This window comes from Mercenaria mercenaria, chromosome 18 (genome assembly GCF_021730395.1).
Source record: "Mercenaria mercenaria strain notata chromosome 18, MADL_Memer_1, whole genome shotgun sequence".
NCBI lineage: Eukaryota > Metazoa > Mollusca > Bivalvia > Venerida > Veneridae > Mercenaria > Mercenaria mercenaria.
This window is the reverse complement of record NC_069378.1, coordinates 28,315,283-28,339,770: the sequence shown is the minus strand read 5'-3', so window position 1 is coordinate 28,339,770 and position 24,488 is coordinate 28,315,283. Positions and strand designations below refer to the sequence as shown.

Sequence of the window (24,488 nt, the reverse complement as noted above, 5' to 3'; positions counted from 1 at the left end):
AACTTATTTTATTTGTGTTCCGGTCTGATATTGTTTCGAGTTATTGCCCTTTAATTAATCAACAATAGTATACTATGGTACAATTCTTGTTTTGAATATTTCTCAGCAACCACTAGGTGGAATTTAGTGAAAATTGATAGGAAGCTTCACTATAAAGAGGAGATGCCCACTATTATTATCTTCATGTTGCGGTTTGATGATTTTTAGAATTATCGCCCTTCAATTATTCCACAATAGTTTACTATAGTAAAGTTCTTGTTAGGAGTATATCTCTACAACCGCTGGTTGGAATTTAACAGATCTTAATAGAAAGTTTCAGTATCAAGAGGATGTTATGCTTAGGTTCAGGTTGGATGAATTTTAGAGTTATTGCCCTTTCATTATTTAACAGTAATATACTATAGTAGGATTATTTCTCAGCAAACACCTGTTGTAATTTGGTGAATATTTAATGGAAGTTTAAAACTGAAGAGGATATGTGGATATGATCTAAATAGATGTCAATATAGCACCAAATACCTGTCTCACTTGTTCTATATGGCCACAGTAAATGAAAGTGAATATAACACAAAGTTCGGATATGACTAGTTCAATATGGCCACAGTAAATGAAGGTCAATATAACACCAAGTTCCGATATGACTAGTTCAATATGGCCACAGTAAATGAAGGTCAATATAACACCAAGTTCCGATATGACTAGTTCAGTATGGCCACAGTAAATAGAGGTCAATGTAGCACCAAGTACCTATCTGACTAGTTCCATATGGCCACAGCAAATAGAGGTCAATATAGAACCAAGTACCTATCTGACTAAATCTATATGGCCACAGTAAATGAAGGTCAATATAACACCAAGTTCTGATATCATTAGTTCAATATGGCCAGAGTAAATGGAGGTCAATATAGCACCAAGTAACAATCTGACTAGTTCTATATGGCCACAGTAAATGAAGGTGAATATAACACCAAGTTCCGATATGATTAGTACAGTATGGCCACAGTAAATAGAGGTCAATATAGCACCAAGTTCCAATATGACTAGTTGAATATGGCCACAGTAAATGCAGGTGAATATAACACCAAGTTCCGATATGACTAGTTGAATATGGCCACAGTAAATGAAGGTCAATATAACACCAAGTTCCGATATGACTAGTTGAATATGGCCACAGTAAATAGAGGTCAATATAGCACCAAGTTCCGATATGATTAGTACAGTATAAACACAGTAAATAGAGGTCAATATAGCACCAAGTTCCGATATGACTAGTTGAATATGGCCACAGTAAATGAAGGTGAATATAACACCAAATTCCGATATGACTAGTTCAATACGGCCACAGTAAATGAAGGTCAATATAACACCAAGTTCCAATATGACTAGTTGAATATGGCCACAGTAAATGCAGGTGAATATAACACCAAATTCCGATATGATTATACAGTATGGCCACAGTAAATAGAGGTCAATATAACACCAAGTTCCGATATGACTAGTTCAATATGGCCACAGTAAATGAAGGTGAATATAATACCAAGTTCCGATATGACTAGTTCAATATGACCACAGTAAATGAAGGTCAATATAACAGCAAGTTCCGATATGACTAGTTCAATATGGCCACAGTAAATGAAGGTCAATATAGCACCAAGTTCCGATATGACTAGTTGAATATGGCCACAGTAAATAAAGGTCAATATAACACCAAGTTCCGATATGACTGGTTCAATATGGCCACAGTAAATAGAGGTCAATATAACACCAAGTTCCGATATGACTAGTTGAATATGGCCACAGTAAATGAAGGTCAATATAACACCAAATTCCGATATGACTTGTTCAATATGGCCACAGTAAATGAAGGTCAATATAACACCAAGTTCCGATATGATTAGTACAGTATGGCCACAGTAAATAGAGGTCAATATAGCACCAAGTTCCAATATGACTAGTTGAATATGGCCACATTAAATGAAGATCAATATAACACCAAGTTCCGATATGACTAGTTCAATATGGCCACAGTAAATGAAGGTCAATATAACACCAAGTTCCGATATGACTAGTTCAATATGGCCACAGTAAATGAAGGTCAATATAACACCAAGTTCCGATATGATTAGTACAGTATGGCCACAGTAAATAGAGGTCAATATAGCACCAAGTTCCAATATGACTAGTTGAATATGGCCACATTAAATGAAGGTCAATATAACACCAAGTTCCGATATGACTAGTTCAATATGGCCACAGTAAATGAAGGTCAATATAACACCAAGTTCCGATATGATTAGTACAGTATGGCCACAGTAAATAGAGGTCAATATAGCACCAAGTTCCGATATGACTAGTTGAATATGGCCACAGTAAATGAAGGTGAATATAACACCAAGTTCCGATATGACTAGTTCAATATGACCACAGTAAATGAAGGTCAATATAACACCAAGTTCCGATATGATTAGTACAGTATGGCCACAGTAAATAGAGGTCAATATTGCGCCAAGTTCCGATATGACTACTTGAATATGGACACAGTAAATGAAGGTGAATATAACACCAAGTTCCGATATGACTAGTTCCATTTGGAGTAAATGAAGGTCAATATAACACCAAGTTCCGATATGATTAGTATAGTATGGCCCAGTAAATAGAGGTCAATATAGCAGCAAGTACCTATCTGACTAGTTCTATATTGCCAAAGTAAATGAAGGTCAATATAACACCAAGTTCCGATATGACTAGTTGAATATGGCCATAGTAAATAGAGGTCAATATAACACCAAGTACCTATCTGACTAGTTCTATATGGCCACATTTAATAGATGTCAATATAGCACCAAGTATCCACCTGACTAGTTGAATATGGCCACAGGAAATAGAGGTCAATACAGCACCAAGTACCCATCTGACTATTTCTATATGGCCACAGTAAAAAGAGGTCAATATAAACCAAGTTTCGAAATGACTAGTTCAATCTGGCAACAGTAAATAGAGGTCAATATAGCACCAAGTACCTTTCTGACTAGTTCTATATGGCCACAATATATGAAGGTTAATATAACACCAAGTTCCGATGAGACTAGTTCAATATGGCCACAGTAGATGTCAATATAGCACCAAGTACCAATTTGACTAGTTTTATATGCCCACAGTAAAAACAGGTCAACATGGAACGAAGTACCCATCTGACTAGTTCTCTATGGCCACAGCAAATTGAGGTCAATATAGCACCAATTACCCATCTGTTTAGTTCTGTATGGCCACAGTAAACAGAGGTCAATATAGCACTCAAATACCTATCTGACTAGTTCTATATGGCCACAGTAAATCAGGTCAATATAACACCAATTCCCATTTGACTAGTTCTATATGGCCACAGTAAATAGACGGTAATATAGCACCAAGTACCTGTCTGACTAGTTCTGTATGGCCACAGTAAATAGAGGTCAATATAGCACCAAATATGAAATTGACTGACATGTATAACTGGTTTAAAGCCTGGGAAACTGCTGAATCTAACAACGGTCCTGCAAATAAGCGTTACAAATCTCTGTTCATCATGGAAACACGAGAAGACATAGATTATATGTACCATGGTTTCATGTCACTTATTCAGTATTCCACTACAGAGTTGAAACACAACATTGTTCCGTCAAGAATCAAAAGTGACATCATAGAAAATGTATTTTATCAACAGAGATCGCTGTACCATGGCGCGACTACTAACCCAACTTACAATGCCTACCGTACAGGAATGAATTCTGTTATTCTAGGGCAATCAACTATAACTCGGAAATCAAATGCTGGTGGACAAAAGGCAGAGCCATTTGCAAAGTCTGTTAAGTTACCGCGATTTTGATTGCATTAACAGTTGACCGAAAATGAAGACTTTGTGAACAGTAACATGTATAAAAATTTAAGCAACATTTAGAACGTCTTTATTTTCTGTTGTGCTGATTTAACATGATATTATTTTTATACATTTATATCTATGTACATAACAACAAAATGCATCAACGGCATTTGATTGGATTGTTATTACTGCCTTAATTTCGTGTTAATTATATAGTTAGCCACTTAATATATATGATATCTATTTGGTTATCTGGTTATATGTCCGTGAAACATTTCCAAACAAGACAGATAAATATAACATAGATTGTGAACTTCCATCCCAAACTGCCACCACTTATCCAAGATAATTAAATGACTAACTCATTGAGATTTCGCGGAAACATAACCAGATAACGAGTTAAATTAACAAGGTAACGAGTTAATTGACGCGAAATCTTAACTAGTTATTCACCTAATAATCTGTTTAAAGTTATTATTTCGCATTGATTCTTATCAGATTGCAAACAATAAAATATTTCGTGTTTCGCGTTATCGTTTTGTTAAACTGACTAGATGATTCATTGTTCTTAACTAGTTACTCATTTAATTATCTGTTAACGCGAAATCTTAATAAAAAAACTAGTTAATCAGATATTTAAGCGAATAACTAGTTCGAAATTCAAACTTATTTGCCTGTTATATTAATTCGTTGTCTAGTTATATGTGTTCGCGAAAACTTAAAAAGTTAGTTACTTAATTATCTTGTATAGGTAAATAAGTGGTGGCAGTTTTAGGACAGAAGTTCAAAATTTATGTTACGTTATTTATCTTGCTTGGAAATCTTTCGCGGGATTAAAAATAGGTAACCAGATAAACAGCCTAGATATTTAAGTGATTATCTATATATATGTATGGCAGTAATATGCCACCACAGATCATTAGTCTTACATGTTAAGGATAATGCATAAATGTCTTGTAGCTACGTTATACACTGTATCCATGGTAAAGGGTAGTATTCAAATAAATCATCTATGTAAACAGATTATTGTTGCAACTTAAGATGCCTGTATTAATTCTGAAAAAGGTAGATCCCTTGACATATTAAAGAAAAAAGCTTAATCCTTTCCAATAAAATATAGGACAGTAAGCAGTTTTGGTTACTGAATATGTCTGTGTCCAAGCCTCCCCCAACCCCAATCCGCTAAAATTAATAAGTTTCCCTCCAATCATTCTGACCAATATAGAACCTGAACAAAATACAACTACATGATCTTTCATCCAATAAACCATATATACGTTGAACTGCCTTAAAGACTTATAAATAAGACATCAGCGCATACATGCATTCATCGACCGACCATCCAGCGCAAAAAGGGTAAGAGTTTGTCAAAGGTGACGTGACTGCATTTCCCGTCCGTTCAAATGTCTCTTGAACATTCTAAGGACTCACACTTACGCCTAAAAATTGTGTGTTTCCGGTATCCCGTCCCACCCCTATATTTTGGCCAATCTTAAATGTTTCGAGAGTTTTTTTTTTTCCACAAAAAGTTGAAAGGGACTTGCACTGTTATGACTTAAACATGGTCAGTGATGTTAGAAACCAACTTGTAATAGCTCTTCTCCGTTAATACACTCTTACGCTAGAATGACGTCACGTTACGTGCAGAGACGTCAATGTTTTTCTTGATAACCAAGAAAGAGCGCAGCTATATTTTAACTACTGTTTTAGATTAAGGGCACATTAGAATTGTACGGAATCCTGTTCGTGCCACTTAAATTGTCGCCTCGCCAACACGCGACAACGCGATAATTATCGCGTTGTCGCCTTGTCCGAAAACATACTTACATGCGACATTTAACAATCCTCGCGAGGTTAAGAGGGCGACAATTATCGTCTTAATTGTCGCTTGTCTTTTTTAAAACCTCGCATCGTGAAATGGAAACCCAAATAGACATAGTTGCGAGAATTAGTAAAACCTCGCATTGTCGCATTGTCGCACTGTCGTTGGGATTATTTTCTGACAAATTGATCGATATAATTCTTCTTGGGTATTATTTATAAATACACCGAAACAAATTTTCAAGGGACAGTCTCTGCTGGCTGACACCACTAAATCCGACTGTACTTTATTTCACATAAAATAAAGTTTTCGACATTTTTCTAGCATATCAGATTTTCAGAGACTTATCGCTATAATAATATCTGAACGTTTGTGACAAAAAGACAACATCTGTTCGTCCGTTGTACGTAATTTAGGGTAAAAGCTGTATTTCTGTACTTTCCAACGGAAAATGTTCGTGTTTTTCATTAACTTCAAATAATTGTAGAATGTTCCAAGCACAAGAATTTTAATGAATATCTTTTATAAATAAATCTAAACAGGGTTTCTAAACAGATAGTAATTTATAGTTTTTTACCCCCAAAAGGGTTTCGTCGGGGGACCGTCTAAAAGTGTACCATTTTTGGTGAAAATATGCTATTTCTTCATATACTAAATAGAGGGGTGGGCCTTGTCAGAGAAGCTATATCTTCATAACTTGATGTCTGATTTTAATAAATGCAAAGACCCAGCCAGTACCTCGAGGAAACAGGTCAAGTCGGGTTCGAACCCGGCGGCTGGGGGTCAAAGTCATAGGTCAAAGTTGGGTAATATTCTCAAAATATGAAGTTTTCACAGCAGTCAAGGCAGTCCTGAAACGAAATACAATCTTCACTAAGTCCAACAACACCATTGGAACAATTCTCTTGGCCCCCCCGGGCCCGGGGCCAGCTTAGTCTTGGTCTGCCCCCTACTGCATATAACAAGTTTGGTAATTTTCTGATACCTGTCCTGAGCTCTGATGGCATCATATTGACTTGTAAGTAGCTTAGACATCTACCAACATATCCATATATGGTATAGGTAGGTACCAGGATGTAGAGACTCGAACTCACCCCAAACCCAACGGCTATCCGGGTACTCGTACATGGCATAAAACGACAGCCAGGACTTTATCGAAAACCTTTCCGACGTGGTCAAATAAGCAGATTTTCAAAGTTCGAACACTGCTTGGTGACTTTCTACAACCTGCCCTGACTCTTCGGGCTACACTAGGTACCTGAACTGGGTCTCAATCTTTAGCTAGAACCTATACCTACACCAGCATGTATAATATATGTACTATGTCATGGTCACAGGGGTTCAAACCGGGTCTAAAGCCGTACAGACATGATCAAATTTGACGTATTTCCTAATTTTCAACACTCCCCCCGGTGACCTTTAGGACCTGCCATGACCTTTATGGGTATGTCAAATACTCAAACTTGATATTATTCGATAACAAGGACTATACCTATCTTATGATATAACATAGTAGTATATACCGGGTCACAGGGCATCCAAACGGGTTGAAAACCTTTCCAATATTGATAAAAATAATGCTGTTTGACTCCAACACTCATCTAAATTTTATTATATGTCCTGACCTCAGATGGTATCCTTTATACCCAAATTGGATTTTGAACAGTAGTTATGATCCATACAAGTCAGATCATATGTAGTAAGGGTATGTGATGACACAGAGGCTCGAACCAGGGTCAAAACTTGTTCAGTTAGGTCTAAAAAACTGATGTTTCATCTTTTTTTGCTGTAGTTGATTTCCATATATCATCTCCTGTGCCCTCAAAGGGGTTATCCTTGCACCTTCAACCTACCTTAAAATGTAGATATGTTATTTAGGTACAATATTAAGTACCATTTATGTGAAAAAGGGGGCTGTTTCCCTTCTCATCAGATAAAATATCAATCAAAATAGGCCCGTTTTATGAATATTTCCTTTACCGGACATCCATTTTTTCATTTCCTGTCACCCATGTGCATCGTGAAGTTGGGCAGCCTAGCAGTCTAGGGGCCTAGTAGCCTATACTTATCTTGTCCATTATTAAGTCATGGGCATCAGAGATGTATAAAAAAATTTTCTGGATTTAGATCGGCTGCACGACTGTTATCTATGTTTCAAATAAATTATTTAGAACTGATAGGTTAGCTTTGTAAAAACCAATTGATAATGGGCCGACCATTAGAACTTCTTGGAGTGTTTTTTTTTTTTTTTTTTTTTTTTTTTACATTTGATATTTTTCACTGTCAATATACTAGATATATCTCACACTATTTTCGATAATTAAGGGAAAATCATGTAATTAAAAGGTTTAAGTTTTGAATTTCTTTATTTCACTTTACTTTTTTTGTCCTTTGTTTTTTCCCAAATGAAGTGTTTACCTTATTTTTAGGCATTGTTGTAAATTTCTGCAGGAGGGGTTGGGGGTGGGTGGGGGAGGGTGCGGTACAGGGTGAATATTGTTTAATTCTAGATGATTTCACACTGATAATATGTTGTCGGTTACTCTGTTTTCTTGTTTGCAAGCTTATTTATAGTCGCCACTGGATATCCCTCCAGAAGACGTTCAAATTTTGCTGGGGGGATAGTGAAAGGGACACTTCCATTCCAGAATTATGTTAGGCAAATTGCGTGTTTTAAAATTTTATATTTATGCTCAAATAATTCTATCGGGCTGCACAATGGGGTTCTAGACAAATCGAATTTGAGAATACCTCTAATAAAAAATATGACATGTATAAAGTGTGGCCCCGTTAATTGTCGCACCACCGTTAATCGTTAAATCTTTTAAAAATGGCATACTGTTCTGGAACTACATGTTTGCTTTTCAATGTGCAAACACTATACTACGTTATTGATTAAATTTTTTACGGGGTTGAGCCTCGACGCGGTATGCGCGACAGAACTTGAATTATTTAAGGTCCTTACTACGGATTCTGTTCAGGTAATGGGAATTCGCGTGGTCTTGCAACCCCTCGTAGTAGATGAAGAGGGTCCTGAACAAAACGAAACCCTTAGTATAATTGAAAAATACTTTACATGTCTTTTTATATGTGGTATGTTTAGGAAACATTTTAGTGTAGTTATCTCGACACTCGACATAATATGTCGGCGCACGAGATAAAATTTCGCGCGCCGAGAAAAGATGTCGTGCTCTCGAGATAAACGGGTCGTGCGATCGAAATAAGATGTGCACTCGAGATACGATTTTGAGCGCCAGAGATAAGATGCCATATCGAGCGTTCGAGTATATTTTTCTAAAAACAAATAGGTCATGATGGTCTCTAGATCGATCCCCTGATTTTTCACCGCTCGACAGATATTACTACACACACATTTCTAGCAAGTCACGGCCACCAGCGGCCATCACATGTTAAAAATCATAGTGTCAACAGTTTCCCTGAAATATCTTTTTCGTTAAATTTGGGTTTTGACAAGGCATTTAGAGAAAAAAGTCAAAGCGACCATGTTTTTACCATATCAATGTGCCATAAACAGCGATATATACAATTTGAGCGGTCGAATCCCTTTTCTCTCCTCACTGTAGAGATACTATTTCCCTAGCCCTAAATGCGCTTGCTAACTTCCGGCGAATGTTCTCAAATTCATCACTGTGTAGAAATACTTTCACGTTACCGAAAAGTTGGCTTCTAAGCAGGTCATTCGGCTAACTCTTTCAGCTCGCTGATAAACCTGGCTCCGCTTTGATGCTAAGTGGTTAAATTATGATGAAACAATGATCAAGTTACCTCGGGAACGCTATCAAATGTTATTGCTTACATACGTCACAGAACGAAATGGCAGAAATAAGCCACCATAAATATACTAGATGTTATTTGTTTATATGTTTTGTTATAAAATACGTAAATCCGCAAAACGGGGCAATATACGTTAGTTTAAAAAGGAGGAAGAAGAAGTAAAATTTAAAGAAACATTTTTCGGGATGTTTTGTCAAGGGTGTAGGAGGGGGGCGGAGTGTGTTATGTCTCGGTTGGTTGGGGCGGGGGTTGTTTGTACGGGGGAGGTGATGGAAGACTAAGGCACAAGAAATGAAAAAATTTTGGTCAGATGGGGAGGTTAATTTGTATGTTGGGGGTTACGTGCATTGTTGCACTGCTTAAATCTTCGACTAATCACAACCCACCTATAGTCCGGAAAGAACTTGAACGGAACCTTTAATAGGGTATATACAAGGTATTTTTTGCTGTTTCCTATTCTTTTGACTTCAGTAAATGAAATCCCCCGGGATGACATCTTTGGGGAAAGCTTTTTATTTAAGAAAATTCGAAATGGCCGCCATCGTCAAATGTCAATACTATTTACCTTGCAAAAATTATGAAAATCTTTGTAGTGGGGTTTTTAAAAAGTTCTGTTGCTTTATGCTGTTCATTGATTGGGCATTTCACAGTATCACAGTATCGCATGACTTTCGCTCGGAGATCCTTGGGCATTTTCCTATTTATAGAAACATCAGAACCATATAACACTACTGACAGCGTATATTTCATATTGTATTTCAGTTGATTGCTTAGTAACTGATAAAGGTGCTTTTGTATTTGCAATATCATTTTCTTGTATATAACAAGCACTTGAAATAAAATTAGTTAGAGAAAAGAAACAAAATTTAATATGTAACAAACAGATAGGTACAGCAGAATCACCCCCAAACAACAACACTTCTAAACTTAAAAATGAAAAAATATGAAACAGACAAGCGCAATATTTAATATGTTAGTTAACAAGAAACTTTGTTTAAAAAATGTAAACTCAGTTTTGACCTGTTGTTACATCCGTAACAGACACATATATATACGTTACCAAATTCAAATTACATGAACTTGCTTTTCACAGAATTGAATAATTACCGATGCCGCTTTGTGATGTTTTCGATATCATAACACTACATATAAGGCAAGCAATGATATCCATATCATTAGAGAAATGTCAAGAAAAATAAGGAGACAATTAACATTCATTTGTCCGTCCCTACCTAGTAAAATTTAAATGGTTACACGGTATGTCTGCAACATGAATTAGTGTTTCCCAATGATAAATGCTGTATTAAATCATCCCTCTTACTGTATTTTAAAAAAAAATTGAACCTAGTCCATGTATCAACCGTAATTGGAATCAAAATTTAGCACTTAGTACTTCTCAAATCTTCTATGAAAGAACAATCTAAAAACCGGAAAGCCCTCCTCAGACATGTCAGTTCAGCTCGAGTCTGTCTGCAAACCGACTGGCCACTGTACCTTTTAATTAGCTCTTTATGTCCCATTTCACTGTTCCAGTGTAAACATTTTAAAAACATATAAACTGGAGACTCACTGCACCAAAGAGATAACTTATAATAGCTGCCATAATACTTTTGGCTTCATAATGTTATCATTACGGTTACTTTCCCAATACCACATGTGATAGATTTTTGAAAGATTTTTGTAATGAATATATGTTTTAAGAAATATATTATGAAAACTAACACTGAATTATGAATAGCAGTTGACTTTTCCTATATTTACATAATTTTTAGTTTGTGACATTCATAGGTAACAGCAGAACGACCGCTGTACCATTTACATTACCTCCTTATATCCAAATGCAGTTTGTGCATATATGATCATAAATAAAAAATCAATTTATAATGGACAATGACAGCAGAACTAAAAGCATATTATAGATGTTAGATAATGTTTATTTTTAGTTTTACACAATCAAGTCCCTTTAACTTTTAACTCTCAGTTAGTTACATCTGGATCATGTTAGTTGGTAAGGCTGAAGATGATGGAGAAAAAAAAACTAACACAGAAGTAAAACAATGCTGTGACCTTAATTGAAAGTTACACATTGTTTTCGGTTAGAACACATATTATAACACATCTTCTTATGCTATGTTTGAAATTTGGCAAATATCTTTAAAGCTCCCAAAACTGCATATCTTTGTTTAAATTTAATTACGCAAATTTAGAACAACGTGCTTTCTATAACATATTGCAATTTCAGTGAATACAAACAAAGTTAATATTTCATAATATAAATTACAGTCAATAAGTTAAAAAAGTCACTTTTGAAAAAGAGAGATTAGATCGTGGAAGGAGTAAAAACCCCCAAATTTACTAGATTACATGTATGTTGAAATTCAGAAAAAAGTTTTAAGACATTTTCAAATTATATAGTACTGCCAAACATTAAATTTTTAAGTGGAATAGAAAAAATAGCTTTGTATCAATATTGACCATAATTGCTAAATTCAGACTAAAATGGAGTTCCTGCATTTTAAGTATAAAGGAGTATATCTCAAGATACCGGGGTAAGCTATTATATTTCAAGTTCATCTTTGAGGTTATCATCTTGAAGTAAAACAATTATTACATGTAATAGACATTTGTATCGTTTGAATATAATCACCAGAATAATAATATCTGTCATGTGTTTACTGATCGGATAGAAATATCCGTCCCGAGGGCACCTACGCATCGGGCAGTAACGAGGCGTACCGAGTTACCGCCCAAGAGGTCAGATCTATTATATTTTGAGTCCCCGAGCATAACTTCAAAACCGTTCAAAATATTGACTTCAAACTCGGCATATGAATAGGAGGCGATGAGATAATGTACAGAGCCCATGAACATGATTGGTAGGTCAAAGTTCAATGTCACAAACTTGTTCAAATGGCAAAGCTTTTCCCTTTGTATTTTGTTTCCAGATCACAACTTCAAAAAATATTCAAGGTATTGACTTTTAACTTCGGGTATAGATAGGTAATAATAAGACGATTTGCGCAGTGTGACAACCCCCAAACCCCTCTCCTCACTATACATTTTTAGTCCCCTCTCCCCCACACAAACAAACAAACACACCAGTCACCGCCGCCACTCAAAACACAAACTGTCACATTGCACCCTCTCTGACTCACAAACCCCAAAAAGTAGGTCCTTTGTATTTTGTGCCCGGAGAAAAAATTTTTAGTAGTCCAGTAGAATAAAAGAGAAAAAAGACCGAACCTTGTAGTTTGGGTAAATAGAGGGTTTTATTGCAGTTCTCTGTCTTATCATGTGTAAATATGATCTAAAAAGCATTAACATGACACTGAAGCTGATATAAAAAAATGTTAAAGGGAAAATATGGTGATATTTCTTTAAACTCTTTATTTGATGTACAGAAGATTAATGTAGTAATAATAATGTTTTACGTAAAAATCAAATACCTTTATAGTTTTTCGTTGTTCCTTATAACATATTTCTCCATTCAAAAAATGTCCTTTTTACGGAAAAAACATAAGTCTTACTGCAGATGATAAAACTAAATCGGAACTATTACGTTGTTTTCGTGTTTGTAACGTCATGACTTACTTCCTGTTTATTGACGTAAAGTTCCAGCGCTTTGTTAATACCTACTATAAGAAAAAAAGTGCATAAAAAAATCTGTTTAATTTATTTTTACTACTGTTTGTTGAGTGTAGCATGCAAGAAAAAGATTCAATTACTGGAGGTAGGTGAAGATGGAAATATCCGGCTCTTAGGTAATGTTAAGCTAACTCGGCAAGAGCCTCGTTATCGCCATGAAACATTTACCTCGAGCCGGATATTCCCATCTGCACCTACTACCAGTGAAAAAATCTTATAATATGAAACCCAAAAGGCAATCGAATATGATTAAAATAATAAAATAAAGAAAAAATGAAGTTAGCAGTTAACCCGTTAAAACGTGAAAGTTCATTGTTATCACTACCCTCCCCTTTATTCATACTAAATTCTTACCGTTTTTATAGTGCTGTTTTAAGTGCTGTTTTAAAACGACTCTGAGCGGTCACGTTTCGGGAGACCCGATTCTAAATTTTTGCGTTAAAAGTTTGGAAACGGCACCGATCTATCATATTTATACCTCAGTTCATTCATATCATCCGATTTGTTTCAAGCTAAAATTGAAATGACAGAGATTTAGCATCTATATCCAGCTATAATATTCACGTTATTCGAATTTGAAAAAAAAAGAATACACATCTGATAAAAAAGGTGGAAGTTTCTACCTGAGTGTTCATATTAATACGGTCAAATGCTAGATGGCGCTTGACCTTACGTTTTAAAAGTTGCAGCAGATGAGATTTTGATGTAAAGTTAACTAAAACTTAAACACCTTTTAAGTCCGCTTTGGCATGTCAAATGTTGTTAAATTATATATGTTGGTTATTATTATTGTATGTTTGTTATTGTTTTTTCAATGTCTTGTCATTCATATTCTAAAAGTCATTTTTGTTATTCCCATATTTCGTTATTCTTATTGTATCTTTGATATTGTTATTTAATGTCGTGTCATTCATATTTGAAGTCTTACCATTGTTTTTTTTATATGTCGTTATTCTTATTGTAGGTTCGATATTCTTATGGTAACCCATTATTGTTATTCTATATTTCGTTATTCTTAAATTTTACTTTGATATTGTTATTTAATGTCGTGTCATTCATATTCTAAATATTACCATTGTTATTGTATATGTCGTTATTCTTATTTTATGTTCGATATTATTTTGACAAAAGTCATCATTGTTGTTCAATATCTGACGTTTCTATTTACAAAACGTGTCATTCTTATTTTATGTTATGTGATTGTATTTGTATAGCGTCGCTGTGCTATTTATATCGCAGGGAAAACGCACCTACAATAAGAATATCAAGCTTTTAAAACATAATGAATATACAACCACAATAAAAGTCTTTTACAATAAAAATTGTAAAAGTTGTTATTAAATTTTAAAGTTATCAATGTTTTGTGCCATTCTAGTGCACTAAATGCTTTGTTCTTTTTTAAGTTTTAGTCCAGTTTTTCCTAAGTACAGTGTTTTCTTTAATTTTACATCTACCCTTACCTTTTGACCAATTTATGTATTTGATTTAATACACCCTTTTCATAAATAACTAGAGAGTTAGGGTAAAGAAGGTGTAATTTAGCGACGTCTGGCGGAACGCCAAACGTTACGCATCGCAACGTCCCCGACATTACGTTCTATAAAGCTGTGGAAAGAGCGATGCAGGAGGGCGATAACCGGACATTTTGTTTTTTATTCTCGGCTGGATAATCTTGGTGGTTTAAGCACTATATATCTGTGTATGTGCAAGTCTTTTCTATAATGACAATGGGTACATTTAAGAATTTTGAAAGGCATTTCAAAATTCAAAATATATTTTGAAGACAGCGATGTGTATAAATTTTATTTATCATTCAGATATTTTATAACATTGCTGTATTACATACAACCATAGAAGTTATCAAGCGCATTGTCATAATAAACATGAAAAATTATGAAAACATTTGATGTTTGTGTTCTGTTTTTGTATTGTAGGTAGTAATTATATACTGACAATTTAACTGTTATTGTTTCCGAAGTTCGGAACTCCCTACCGGTATTCATGCCGTGAATTCCCAGTCCAATATTACCACTTTGTATTTTCGCAGTAACGAACTGTGGCAAGTCTATAACGGGATGTAGTTCTCGTGTGGCTATCGGTGTGTAAAAATTATCGTGTTCGCCATTAACCGTTAATTGTAGGCTTTTGCATTTATTTTTATCCATCGGTATTCAAGAAATTAGGAGTGTTAAAGACCCACTAATACCTAGTGGCCACTTTTTCCTCTCACATGAACTTGGTGCAAATAATCGTGCATACTACTACATTCATTGAATAATATATTTAGACATTAAAGCCCTGCTCCGCTGCTATTCAAATTTTTTTGTGTGTATGCAACCCATGATTACAATAGGGAACATTAACGGCCACGTGCCACACTTTAGCAGCATAACCACAGGGATTTCATATAGAATTTTTTTATAAAATAGACTCTATTTTTACAGGCGGGCCCCTGTTCATAGTCAGGATTTTCATGCTTTTTCAGTGACAATTCAAGGTTAAAAAAGGGAGACGGGAGCAGGCTTTAAATACATTGTCTTATGCCCTATATCTGTAACTGTCAAATTGTAACTAGATACTTGATTTCTCATTTCTTCATATAAAAAATGTATAATTACCATCATGGAAAAACAAAATATATAGTTATTTTTTGGTGTGTCTTAAAGGTAAATTAACAATACCACTACTGACCTTGACATTTAAGGGAAAATACAAGTATGCAATACCTGCATTTACACTACAGATAAATTAAGGCCCGTATGTCAATTTGTGACATTGTCATTGATAGCGTTTATTGGCCGTGTGACGTAAATCGTTAGACGATTGCACATTTCACAATATTTCGTGTCTGGATTTAATCAAACCGAATCTGCTAATTCTTCCAAACGACCTTTTTACAGACTTTCTTGAAGTGTCAACAGTCAGACGTAGATTTGATATTATACACCTTTTTCACCCTGTAATCGTCATAAAGATGAGAAACCAACCTCTTTACAATTGTTAACCTAAAAAGTTGAAGTTTAAAAAGAACAAAATATCAGAGCGCACGAAAGTTTTAGCTTTTCCTATAGGAGAAACTAGTCTTATTGAATTCTTGCAGCCAGCCTCAAAATTTCATAAATCGGCAACAAGTTATTTGTTTTACTTCAGAGTATAACCGACAAATTGGAAGGTCGTTTTAAAACACAAGCAAGAATGGCGAAATTATTTAAGTCTCAAACTTTTACCTTGTGCTGTGACCATAGTACATGTTGTATGACCTTTAGAAAGTAACAGTCCCCCTGAAAGCATTAAACAAAAATGCCACCTAATGCAATTTCTAAACCTCTTTTCTGGATACATGGACAGACTAATAAATCATTTAAAAACTAAGAATTCTATGTTTGCTAAATTAAACTAACCTTTACAACAATTTACACGTCAGGCAATTTTACAATTTATCTTCTCTCCATAGATCAGCTGAGATACACTCTGTCATACGCGTTTGTGGAATGAAAAATACAAATGACATATCAAATCAGATCAACTGATGATTAATTTAGATATGTTTGTTATATTTGTTCATATATTTGCATTAATTCACTGAAATAATAAATATGCTAGGTACTTCTTTGACAGTAAAATCAATGAGAAACTATGAAAAGATCCTTTGAAGCAGAAAAAGATAAAAAAGAAAAGAAAAATGAAACCTAATACAAGATAATTGCAAACTCAGTTTGGTTGAATCTGATAATGAGAGTTAACGAAATTCACAGCACACCTCACATCTAAGCAGAGAATATGGTAAAAAACTGAATGGTTTTCATAACCCAAAGGTACGAAAAAAAGATTAACACAGAGTCAATATTGATAATCACGTAACAATATATTGACTATATATTAGTACTCCTTGGAAATCTTTAACAGACACCGTTTAATGTCCTTACACCCCGTTATATTTTCAGTACTAAAGTTTGAACTTACAGAAATAGTCTGTCAAGTGGCTGAAGAAGCAAGTATTTTGGTGAAATGTTTGACTTGTGTTATACATTTGAAAAATATCTGAAATTCTCAGGCTTATATTCATACATAACACATATAACCCATAATTTTATAGCGCTTAGATTCAATTACAGGGGCAACAAAAGTATTCGAGAAAATAGATATTTAAGATGTGACAAAACATTGCTATGAATAAGTAAGTGCTCGTGCTAGGTACCTTCGGTATTGTCATAGTCAAAAATATATCAATTGAAACGGAAATGTTTTTAAAAGAGGTCAACATTGCGATTTAAACATGTTGTTTACTTAAGGGCTAAAAGCAATAATTACACTCCAAAAATCTGTTTTAGATGAGACATTTAAAAGTACCCAAAATGTTTAACTTTGGCGTCCTTAATTTAAATTTCTTCCCGATCGTAACAATGATTTGTGACATCAGTATATTTTGTAAATATTTTAAAACACTCTGACACAGAGATAAATCAATTAACGCCAAAACCTACGCACGGTGATAAAATTCTATGGTACATAGTTATGGCCTATATTTTTTCCTTTAATTTCAAAAACCTTTTGCGCTGCCTTAAGGGAGGAAACAGGATAATGAAGTACATGCATTTCTAAATAATAATTGAAAACAATAACGTTATACTCTCTACCAAGACGGATACAGTAAAGGAAATGTTTCGTTGTATTTATCCGGTCCTTAAAATGATTTATTTGCTTTGACGTATCATCTTGCACAAACCGGTGATTTACCGGTGTGCCCGACGCATATACCTTTAAATCCTCAGATCATCTGAGCAGAATTTTTCTTGCATTAGGTCTAGAAGATGTGTATAGGGTAGGTGTAAGTTACATTTTAGTCCAAAGACCAGAGCATGGGCATGATTATCACACGGATAATTTATCATATTGATAAATTCAAAAGAGGGAGATTATTTATTTCTAATATTTTAAAAAAAATGCCCCCGAATCTTTGGTCCTTGAACATCCAATTTTTGCTGACTATGCTTCTAGGACTTATTTACTTTTAATGTATCAATCGTATAATTTTATCTATATATAGATTTAAAAACTCAAAGCAGAGTGTAAACAGGATATCTCTGGATTCAGTCCCACCAATATCAAACCCATCCAATGGGTCATAATCATCTTCATTGGACAACTGACGATGAATTTCTTGTATATAATCGTGCTTATTCATTATTATCAATGTTATTCGATTTGTCGATTCATCCTGGCTGAGTAAACGCACTGCCTGCAACTCCTCTTTAGTTATGTTTGCTATATTGGCTACTATTTGTACGACGTATTACCGCGCGAGTGTATAAGTAGTGTTAAAACACGGTTTCGCTATAAATTGTTTCGATTCTAATAGATCTTTTATTGTAAACTATAGATCCAATGTTTAATAATGAAATGCCGTAACTCATGATAGCTAAGGCCACACCAAATTGAAAAGTTATTCATCGGATTTTTTTTTCTGAAAAATTTGAGGCGCCGAGCGAAAAAAATAATTTAAATACTTTTTTTGGTTTTTGAGAAAATCAGGAATGAGCGAGGAGCGAAGAAATATATTTGTCTTGATTTGGCTCTCTATTGACTAATAAAAATCTTAAAATAGAATGTACAGCCCTTTTACATTAAAAATAATTCACCAGGGATTCAGAATATTTGACCTGCAGACGCACAGCAAAGCAAACTCGTTAAAAAAGGTAATAACATTGGCATTTTTTAAAGTATGTAATTAACGACGAAATCAATGCATTTATAACCTTAACCCATAATCATGACATAGATATGTGACTTGAATATTTACTGCTATGAAAATGTAGCATTCTTAGCTTGACTTTTCGGTCAAATATCTCTGTTACTATTAAAGCTTTTGACTTGAAACTTAAAATAGTTATTTACTAACAAAGTAAACCAGGAGAAACAATCCCCATAACTCTGATTTTATTTTGACAGAGTTATGCCTCTTTTTAACTTAGAATATTGTGTTTAAGTTTTATATAATGTCCAATATCTCTGTCACTTTCAAAGCTTTAGACTATTATGCCCCTTTCAGTGGCAAAGCTCTAATTCAGAGTCAAGCACTTAGAAAAGTCGCGCGTGCTGTCTTACGGACAGCTCTTGTTCTAACTTGAAACTTTCTTAACAGACTAAATTTCTTGAAACAAAGTCTCAGTTAAGGTCTGAAATGGGGATTAACGTGCATTAACATTATTCTACTCGAGGATTGAAAAATGTGAAAATATAAACTGATCTGAACACAACTCATAATGTAAATTCCTTACCCCACCCACTTCCGTATACAAATGCTGATAATTTGGACAGGAAAAACAGAAATAAGAAAAGTGACATACATCAATACGTATTTACATTTACCAAAATAATGTAGCTTGATGTTATCAAATAAATTAGTAAATTTTTTCCATCCAATTTTCAATGAAATAAAGCCGATTTTGTAGCAATTCAATTTGGTAAACTTTTGAAGAAAATGGCGTACATCCATGGCGTAACTGCATTAAGGGGAAATAACTTTAATGCATCTAAATATGAGTACTATGATATATTACATATGTGCGTAGTGTGTACTTATTGTGATTAAAGTCCATTTTAGAGGAATTATAAGCATTTGTACACTGTTACGTCCGTAAAACGTAGCGCACCAACAAATTTTGGCTTGATTTTTTTCAATGGGGCGAGCGCAAGCAAAAAAAAAAAAAAAAAAAATTGTGTTTCTGAAAATATACGAGCGGCAAACCCGATGAATAACTTTTAATTTGGTGAGGCCTAATGGGTGTTTTAAGATTATAAAGCCGTAAATTGATGTAGATTTATAGACAGGTCATAAGTAGGATAATATTTTTTCTCAGTGAAAATGTTTCGAGCTCTATAACCGTATCCTATTAAAGCAATGACTATTGTTGCGCCCAATAACAGCTGTGGAAACACCAACATATGATTTCTTACGACAAAACGAAAAAGTGAAGTAGATGAGTATGTGGGCATTGCACAAAATCAATATGTCTGTTCAACTTTTAAACTTTTTAAACTGATTTTTTTCATTAATATATAGTCACTGTGTAACAACAAGTGACAATTATCAAAATACACTGGTGACGGCACTATTTGATTTAGGAATATGGGTTTGACATTGCTTTATTGAAAATAAGTCCGTGATACTCGAGCCGAGACAAACATTACATTATCTCTTCAGTTAACGGCTGCGTTTATACCAGTAAAATTCCTTGAATATGTTTTACCAAATCACGTTGTTACAAATGTATATTCTACCGCAAACTATACACAACTTTATTATTTGGGGAAATGCAAGTGTTTCGTATCAGTCGCTTGGATGTTTGATAGTACAATATCCAGAATAATGACACATTGTTCCCTCGCGTATGGACATGTTCCCTCGCGTATGGACAGTCACACTTGAAAAATTATGTTTCTTGTTCAAATTCAGCCATAAGTATTTAATCCAATTTGGCTGAATGTTACTGCCTCCCCCCCCCCCTCCTTCACCCCCCCCGCCCTCCCCCCCCCCCCCCCAAAAAAAAAAAAAAAAAAAAAAAAAAAAAAAAAAAAAAAAAAAAAAAAAACTTTAGCATTTTCGAAACATTCGAAGGATCACTGATTCACATGCTATATATACCAAAACATAATTTAGAGACATCAGCAGATGTATACATACGACAGTGTACATGGAACCTTCAATCATGTACACAGAGTGCAGTTCCATGAAAAGCGGCGTATGGTCCTCAGTTCAAAGTCATAAATTATTACAGATGTTATCCATAAGGTGTCATTAATACTTCAGTATCATCATTATACCAGATTTATAAAGCGCTCTTTTCATGATCAATTTCACGTTCAAAGGCGCTTTACATAGTTCAAATGCAGCCACACAGGGCGCATAATTCATCCTCTACTAGTACAGACACAGAGCGATCTGACCAGGGGGACAGAGTGAGACAAAGCCCCCACGACAGAGAGGTCAGAAATCAGATACAGGCTTGTCCGGCTAACTTAGCCTAGCTCGTTGCGAATAGACATCCTGGTTCTTTAACGTGCCCAGTGTATAGCACTGATACACGTAAGGATTGCATGACCAGTACACCTCTAGTTGGGTGGGAAACACTGAAAAGCGTTTCTGAAAATTCCCGAGTAGCTGCCGGGGATCGAACCCCCGACCTCGGGATTGGAAGGCCATAGTGCAAACCACTGAACTATCCGTCCACCATATCAACAATTTTCACAAGAATGAAAATGAAATAACATGATGTTATACTACATATCGTTAATATCATATAAATTATAGGGCAATGCATACTTCATCTAATTCCTTCGTTGTTAGTTTTATGAGGCATTTGTATGTCTGGTGAAAAAGTTGAAAGCATCATCATTTGTTTTGGTGTGGTGTAAATTTCTTTGCAAATGGTGATATCTTGCAAATTGACCTTTTCATGGTTCTGGGACGTGATACAACATGTCTGGTTCACCAGTACAAGTTTCTGTATATTTCTTTTGTTATGCAATGTGTAAGTTTTATTGAAAAGCAATGCGATCAAGTTCTGATTAAAGTGAATTTGTATTGTTTTTTTTGCGCTATGTAAATTATTTTCACTCATGTTAAAGTTAGATGGATCCAATTTTACCATATCAACAATTTTCACAAGAATGAAAATGAAATAACATATACTACGTATCGTTAATATCATATAAATTATGTTTTTGTTTCATGTTTATCATTGATTTTTAATCTTATGAACAAAACAGAACAGAACATACATTTTATTTTGAATTAAGCATATACAGCTCATCTTCATAATACAAATAATACAACAATATAGACATGCATGAAAATGAAAAATGGTAATAACTAATATACTTAACATACCGGAAAATGCATTTAGTATACAAATGTACGTGTACGTTTACTGATTGTTTTGTTCTATTTAACGCTTAGGCGTAAAAAAAAAAATTGTTTGTTTCCGGTATCCCGACCTACCCTAAATTTTTGGCCCGACCCTAAATGTTTTTATGGCCTTGGAGAACATTTTTTTCAACTTTTTAACAAAAAGATGCAAAACTGCACTTTTTATGCTTTAAACATGGCCAGTGATGTTAGAAATCAACTTACTGATGCTCTAAAGGCATAACCCCCTGTAATCATTTTTGGACAAAAAAATAATTTCCGAAAAGTCTCCCTTAATAAAAAAAATTTCCAAAAAAAAAAAAAATTCCGACCTACCTACCCAAACTTTTTTGAGCATGTTACCGGAAACAAAGAATTTTTTTTTAGGCCTTATCTAAATTCTTCTTATACAATACATTTTCCTAACGATGATCTATTTCATATGACCTCTTTTACTCTCAATTATCGGTGGTTTTTTACATAAGTGAAAATGACTTGTTAATGGAAAGAGGGTCACGCTCATGACAAGCATTTGATAAATAAATAGTTTGTAGAGCAGTCAAATTTCTTAATATATATCGATGGAAAGATTTTAATAGCAGCACGAAAAGTGAATTCGCTCTTCGTAATGTGTGTATATATATATTTCTATTTTTTTTATTAAAATTTACACTTGCTGAAGAAGACATATACTTATCAAATATAATACCATATTATGTGCATGGAAGATTGCTCTTCTATTTGGGTTGTGTCACTTTCAGAATAGAATAAACCCTTCATATTAGACCATACTTGTATGATGATTTATTTGTAGATGACATTTTTTTTCACATTTGATTATACTTTGATATGGTGTCTGTTCAAAGATGGTCTAGCACGACCTTTCCTTGATTTCAGTTTTGCTATTGTCAAAGTTCCATGCTGTAAATGTCATGAAAGAACTTTCAGAATAAAACATATGTTGGCTAAAGATCTTGATATACTGTCTATAATGCCAATAACCTTAAGCTCGTCTTCTTAACAACTGCCTTAAAGACCTGCTCCAGTCCTACCTTTTAATCTTAAAATGTCACTGAAAGAGCATGAAAATCCTGACAATGAACAGGGACGCCTGTCAAAATAGAGTCTATTTTATATATAAAATACCTTGGTTTTGCGTGCTTAAGTGTGGCGCGTGGCCACTAACTGTTACCTATTGTAATCATGGGTTGCATTCACACAATAGAATTTGAATTGCCGCGGAGCTGGGATTTAAATGGATTAGATATGGCCGGATCATTTTAAGTATTTTCCTATTTCCCTCTTAAATAATGTCCTAAACCTTTGAAAAAAAATACGGAACTTAAGAAGTATGGTAGCAGACATGTGAAATTAAGTCAAACTGAAATTAAGCAGTCAGTCAAAGGGAGACACAGATTGGCTGCCTTTGACAGGTGAGTGCTTAAGTCAGGTGAAAATAAAAACGTATGATCTATTCGGGACATAAGCTAACTCGCTGCTTAAGGCAAGTAGCTGCATAAAATAGATACATACATTGTATAACCTCTAAGCCAGTTTCAGCTGTAATCTTTAATCTGTCCTATCCGTAATTTAAAAAAAATAATTGTTATTCAAGCACCTGTATCTATGTTTTTATATGTTAGCGTTGCGGCATTTGTAAATAAATGTTAACATATTTTATTAAGATACTTCCGAAAAGATTAGAATTTCTTATGCAAACAGTTTAAGCAAAACTAATGCGAGACTAATGCGAGAAATGAAATACAAACCTACAAGGTTCTTTTCAGCAATTTTACATCTACCAAGTCTTTTTTAATGTTTAAACAAGGAAATGCAGTCACAGGTTTTACTCCGTTTGATAATATTTGTACGCGTAAAAAGTCTATACTTTATTTTAAAAGTTATATTCGACTTTGAAATACACAAAATGAACAAAATATTTATTTCAAATAAAACTAAAATTATAATATCCATTATTCTTTTTGCTTGATACAAAGAAACACGCACGTAGAATAAAGCGGACGGAGAGTTTAGAGAAGTTATATTGAAGTGGACCACAAGTTGTCCAACACTACATAAAGTATCTTGTCTAAGGCAAGTACTTACAAGAGTGGTTTTTTTTTTTTTTTTTTTTTTTTTTTTTTTTTTTGATTTAACGTCGAACCGACACATGATAGGTCATATGGCGACTTCCTTTGCATTTATAAAATTGAGCTGAAAATCCCATATAAAGGCTTTGAATATTGTATTAAAAGCAGATGCCATAGCTGTCCAAATAGATACTATGCCTATGGGTAAAAAAGCACTACATGAAATACTAAACATGAACTTGTACAGTTAGACCTGTAAAGGGAGGTAATAAAAGCAGTTTGTTCAATAAATAAAATTGAAAGCGGGTTTAGACTCAAAGTCATAATGATTTTTTTCGCAACGAGGATTATAAGGATACATTTGCACGT

General features: G+C 34.4%; 1 protein-coding gene across 2 annotated transcripts in view; it reads right to left on the bottom strand.

Annotated features, from left to right (window-relative positions):
• The window catches only part of LOC123538539 (probable E3 ubiquitin-protein ligase MID2), a 148,073-nt gene extending 124,017 nt beyond the window's left edge, over positions 1 to 24,056 (bottom strand). Inside the window, exon 1 of one of the 2 annotated variants that reach the window (XM_053529982.1) lies at positions 23,799 to 24,056. The gene's annotated coding sequence lies outside the window, so the exon portion shown is untranslated. The remainder of the gene's footprint in view (positions 1 to 23,798) is intronic. The other variant, XM_053529984.1, reaches the window with a different exon arrangement.
• Positions 24,057 to 24,488: the final 432 nt, after the last annotated feature.